Source organism: Nicotiana attenuata, unplaced genomic scaffold (genome assembly GCF_001879085.1).
Source record: "Nicotiana attenuata strain UT unplaced genomic scaffold, NIATTr2, whole genome shotgun sequence".
Classification (NCBI taxonomy): domain Eukaryota; kingdom Viridiplantae; phylum Streptophyta; class Magnoliopsida; order Solanales; family Solanaceae; genus Nicotiana; species Nicotiana attenuata.
In genome coordinates this window covers 50,388-56,848 of record NW_017675322.1, presented here as the reverse complement: position 1 = coordinate 56,848, position 6,461 = coordinate 50,388, and positions in this window count along the sequence as shown.

The window sequence follows — 6,461 nt, the reverse complement described above, 5'->3', positions numbered from 1 at the left end:
ACAGCACACACCTACCCCCTACCCCTCCCCCCCCTACCCCCCCCCCCCCCCAAAAAAAAAAAACCCCCTCAATCATGAGAGAAAAAATTGTTAATCAAAGTCAAATTAAACTTTTAGGAAATAATAGAGGTTTATCCCTTTGAAAGAAGTAAAGTACTACAAGTTAAATGAAGAGTCTTATTAGTTTACACAAATATTAAAAAAAGACCTAGATCTAGGAATATTAATTAAAGTGAAGACATAATTTAATTGAGTGTGACTTGTCAGAAAGCAATAATCTCTAAAAATTGGAAGCATTAGTAAACAATGAAGATAAATGCAAAAGGAAGTAGTCACAAAGCAGGGATAGAGGTAGTGTATTATTTATGTGTTCAATCAAATTCCAATAATTTTTGTTTAAATGTTATTTTTATATTAAAATCCTATTGAATATGTGAAAATATTCGGTTACAAACCAAATAACTAAACGAGCTATGAATTCTATGGCAAATTTAAAATTCATACACTTCAAATTATGACTTCGACTATAAAAAAAAGATACAAAAAAGTTATAACGAGCAAGTGAGAGGAAACATTATAAGTTGCACTACTAAATTGGTTTGCAAAAAGTTTGGGAACCAAAAATCGAACGAATAATTGATAATCCACGCTAAATTTGTGCATCTTTTTTCAAAACCATAAGGTGTTTGATGAGTACGGTTAACAACATCCTTATATAACATATATTTATTTTAAAAGTCAAATATTTCTCGAATCGATTTTTATGTTATTTATAATATATACTCTATAACAACACTTTACTATAACAGTCAAAAAATATCGGAACAAATGAAGCTGTTATAGAGTAATTTGACCGTAATTGGATCATCTTTCGTATTAGCAGTGGAGTTTAACCTATATATATTGTCTATTTAATTATCTTATGCACTATCGGTTTACCTACAAGACTATTATAATTTGAATTTGAAAGATTCAATAATTAGATCTACTATGTTTACTTTTTATATTAGGATCTTCTTGGTAAAAAGAAGAAGAAAATATAGTCCAATGTACATATATCGGAAATTGAACAACTTTATCATTCATTACGGTTTTGGATCTATTAAGCCGCTCGTCCGAAGTAGAATAGGCATAATTATAGCATTTTACTAATTGCAGGGTAAAAATTGACAAAAATACAGTTAATGGTAAAATTGCTCAATTTTGAATAACTCAGGTACAAACTCGAAAACTGAAAAGGGTCATCACTTAATTTACAAGTCAATTCTGTGATCCGAGATCTTAAAAACCTCCTTTTATCCCGCCTCGATTTGCGTGCGCGGTCCGGGCGTATATCCGAGATGCTTTTATGTGAAAATTTGATAAAAATGCTAATTTTTGCCTTTAAAATTAGATTTAAGTTGACTTCGGTCAACATTTTGGGTAAACGGACCCGGAGCCGTGATTTGACGGTCCCGGAGGGTTCGTAGAAAAATATGGGACTAGGGCGTATGCCCGGAATTGAATTCCGAGGTCCCAAGCTCGAGAAAAATAAATTTTTGAAGAAAATTGTTTAACCGAAATTTTAAGAGTTTTTGGAAATTTAAATGTGTTTGAATTTGATGGTATCGGGCCCATATTTTGGTTCAGGAGCCCGGTGCATGTAAAATTTGGTAAGAAACGGACTTCATATGACGTGAATCGGACCCTTGGTTGTGAAATTTGAAACTTAAGAGTTCTTGAGATTTTTCTTTGATTTTGATGCTAAACTCGTAGTTCGAGGTGTTATTTTGGCGATTTGATCGCGCAAACAAGCCCGTATGATGTTTTTAGGTTAATGTGCATGTTTGGTTTGGAGCCCCGAGGGCTCGGGTGAGTTTTGGATAGGCCACGGAGTGAAATTGGACTTAGGAGCAATTGCTGGTATCTGGTATTTTTGCCTAGGCCTCTGATCTCGCAATTGCGAGATCAGGCTTCACAATTGCGAAGTGGACAGGCTTGGTAAATGCAACCCCAGTGTCGCAAATGCGAACCAAGCCTGGGCAGGCCCTTTTCGCAAATGCGAACACTGGGTTGGGAATTGCGAAGCCCACCCCATCGCAAATGCGATGTTTCCTTCGCAATTGCGAAGGTGACAGGATTTCCCAGGTGTCGCAAATGCAACAGTTTCTTCGCATTTGCGAAGATAGTAGGTTTCCAAAGGGTTAATTGCGAACCCCTGGTCGCAATTGCGACATCTGCACCTGTGTAAATCATAACTTAGACGGATTTCTCTTCATTTTTCCAACTTTTCAAACCCGAAAAACCTCTTGGGCGATTTTTCAAAGGCACTCACTCTTCCAAATCATTAGTAAGTCATTTCTAACTCATTTCTTTCAATCTAATCCATCTTTTTACATGATTTTAATTCAAAATCAAGGGTTTTCATGGGAAAATTAGGTGTTTTTGGGTAGAACTTAGGATTTTCAAATTTTGGGGATTTGGACCTCGATTTGAGGTCCGATTTCAAAATAATATACATGTTTGAGTTCGTGGGTGAATGGGTGGTCGGGTTTTGGTTCGAACCTCGGGTTTTGACCATGTGGGCCCGGGGTCGATTTTTGACTTTTTGGGAAAATCATTAGAAAACCTATTTTCATGCATTAGAATTGATTCATTTAGCATTTATTGATATCGTTAAGTAAATTGTGGCTAGATACAAGCGAATTGGTGGTGGAATCAAGGGGTAAAATGGTAGTTGAGGCTTGATTGTGTTCGTGGCATTGAGGTAAGTGTTTGGCCTAACCTTAGCTTGAGGGAATAGGTGTTTTGTCTTAATTGCTATGTGTTGGTGTCAAGTACGACGCATAGGTGAGGTGACGAGTATCTATACGTTGGTGTCAAGCATGCCCGTGAGTCTTATGTTCGGATTTGATGTGATTTTACTGTATATTGATCATGTTTAACTTGATGGTTAGCAACCGTGGGACAAGAATTATGATTATTTTTGTGGTATTTGTTTATCATTGAGCATTGGCTCCAGTTGAGGTTTCATTTGTGAAAGTTAATTGTTGGTGTAAGCTTGGTTATAGTTGATTCCCTTGCCGGGATATATTTAATTCTTACTGTTGGTTCCCTTGCCGGGATGTGTTTATTCTTGTTGTTGGTTCCCTTGCTTGGATATTGTTGTTTCCTTATTATTTCCTTGTTGGGATTCTTTTTGTGATTGGTGTTGATTATTTTGGATCGGGTTGCACCCGCAACAATATTATATGTGATCGGGTTGCACGCCACAACAAGGAGTAATAAGGGAGGACATGAGGGGTCGGGTTGCACGCCGCAACAGTGATATATGAGTTGGATCGGGTTGCACGCCGCAACAGTCATATATGAGTTGGATCGGGTTGCACGCCACAACAGTAATTCTATAATTTGGATCGGGTTGCACGCCGCAACAGTGTTATATGATTTAGATCGGGTTGCGCGCCGCAACAATAAAGAATAAAAGTGGACATTGATTCGTTATTGTTTCTTTATTCTGGCTGGTGTGAAATTTAAGATGTTCATTATGTTTTTCTCTCGAGATTCTGTTGGTACCTGATATTCCCCACAGCATGTTCCCCTTCCCATCTTTAACTGCTAGTTCCTGTTATTATTACTTGCCGTATATGCTTTAACTGCACAGGTTTATTTGGTAGTCTTGTCCTAGCCTCGTCACTACTTCGCCGAGGTTAGGCTCGACACTTACTAACACATGGAGTCGGTTGTGCTGATACTACACTCTGCACTGTGTGCAGATCTCGATATCGGAGCTTTTGGACCATAGCGAGGTTGCTGCCTTCAGTCCAGCGGAGACCCGAGGTAGTCCTGCAGACGTCCGCAGGCCCTGGCGTCCCCTTCTATCTTTTATATTCTATTTTCATTTACTTCAGAGACAGATTGTATCTTTCTTTCCAGACGACTGTTTGTAGTAATCATAGATGGTCCGTGATATTGTGACACCAGTTATGGGTAGAGACGTATTTTGTATTTTTCGTACTAGTATTTGGCTAAGTTATCAGATTTCGTCTTTCGCATTTCTTTTATTATTATTATTATTATATTTATTATTATTATTATTATTATTATTACTATTATTATTATTCCGCTGTTGATCGTATGTTGATTTAAAATTGTTAAAAGGTTAAGAAAAAGGGTGTTAAGATCTAAATACTCGGCTTGCCTAGCTTTCACGAGTAGGCGCCATCACGACTCTCAAGGGTGGGAAGTCCGGGTCGTGACAAGTTGGTATCAGAGCTCTAGGTTGCTTAGCTCTCACAATAAACGGACAAGCTTGGTAGAGTCTGAGGGATCGGTATGGAGACGTCTGTGCTTATCCCCAGAGGCTACAGAGTTAGGAACAGTTTCACTTCTATTCTTCTCTGTCGTGCGATTTGGTTTCTCAATGCTAATTGAACTTCTACTCTGTTCTCTCACAGATGGCGAGGACATGTGCTTCTTCATCCGCTGATCAGCAGCCCGAGCCCCCAGCGGCAGCATCTATGAGGGGCAGAGGGCGAGGCCGAGGCCGTGCTAGGGGCCGAGGCAGGGGTAGAGCTCAGCCCAGAGCAGCAGCACCAGCGGCGGAGCCTCAGGTTGAGTTTGACGATGAGGTTCCGGCCCAGGCAGTTCCGATGGGCCCAGCTCAGGTCCAGAGGGGTTCATTGCTACCCTAGTACTCCAGGATGCTCTGGTCCGTCTAGTAGGCCTTATGGAGAGTGTCACTCGGGCATGCTTACTTCATGTAGCACCAGCCATTTCTCAGGCTGGGGGAGGAGCACAAACTCCCTCTACCCGCACTCCGGAGCAGATGGCTCCCCAGTTTCAGACTCCAGCAGCTCGGCCAGTTGGAGCAGTTCAGCCGGGTGTGGTAGCTTAGACCGGTGATGGAGCAGCTATGTCTGCCGATGTTTTGTGGAGGTTGGACAGGTTCATCAAGCTGTTCACTACTACTTATGGTGGTACATCTTCAGAGGATCCCCAAGATTACTTAGACAGCTGTCATGAGGTTCTTCGGTACATGGGGATAGTGGAGACCAATAGGGTCAACTTCGTTGCTTTTCGCCTGTCAGGTTCCGCCAAGACTTGGTGGAGGGATTATTGTTTGGCTAGGCCGGCTGGGTCGCCTGCCTTGACTTGGGATCAGTTCTCTCAGCTATTTCTAGAGAAGTTTCTTCCTATCACTCAAAGGGAGGACTATCGGAGGCAGTTTGAGCGTCTCCAGCAGGGTTCTATGACCGTCACTCAATACGAGACCAGATTCATTGCTTTGGCCCGTCATGCTCTTATTATACTTCCCAGCGAGAGAGAGAGGGTGAGGAGGTTCATTGAGGGACTCGCTCAGCCGATTCGATTGCAGATGGCTAAGATGACTGGGAGCGAGATTTCTTTTCAGGATGCGGCCAATGTGGCCAGGAGAGTTGAGATGGTTCTATCGTAGGGGAGTGGTCAGGGGTCTGACAAGAGGCCCCGTCATTCAGGCGGGTTCAGTGGTGCCTCATCTGGATACAGGGATTCTTTTGGTAGGGGCCATCCTCCCAGGCCGTTTCATTCAGCACTTCAGGCTTCTCATGGTGCTCTAGGTGGCCGTGGTTCTCATGTGCAGTATTCTGACCAGCAGTCCTACTGTGCATGATCAGTTCCTATCAGAGCACCTCCTCTTCAGAGCTATTCCCATGGTCAGCCGGCCCACCACGGTCAGTCTCAGTTTCCTCAGCCGCAGCACTCAGGTGGATGCTTTGAGTGCGGTGAGTATGGTCATATCCGGAGGGCTTGTCCGAGATTAGTAGGTGCTCAGTCGCAGCAGTAGAGTTTCCGTGCCATGGTTCAGGCACCAGGTGTTCCACCGCCCTCTCAGCCAGCTAGGGGTGGGGGTAGAGGTGCTAGATGTAGAGGTAGAGGTATTAGAGGTGGAGGTCAGGCCGCTAGAGGTGGAGGCCAGCCAGCAGGAGGCCGTCCCAGAGACGTAGCTCAGAGTGGTGTGTCCCATCCCCGATGTTATGCTCTGTCAGGCAGACCTGAGACGGAGGCCTTCGATGCAGTTATCACAGGTACGATTTCAGTGTGCAGTAGAGATGCCTCAGTTCTATTTGATCCAGGGTCCACATATTCTTATATATCATCTTATTTTGCCCCTTATCTGGGCGTGTCTCGTGATTCTTTGAGTGCTCCTGTATATGTGTCTACACCGGTGGGTGATTCTATTGTGGTAGATCATTTTATCGTGTTTGCGTGGTTGTTGTTGGGGTCTTAAGACCCGTGTGGATCTCCTACTTCTCGATATGGTGGATTTCGATGTCATTCTAGGGATGGATTGGTTATCCCCTTATCATGCTATATTGGATTGCCATGCCAAGACCGTGACCTTAGCACTACCGGGTTTGCCTCGTTGGAGTGGAGAAGGACTCCTAGTCATTCTACCAGCAGGGTTATATCATATATGAAGGCTCGGCGTATGGTTGATA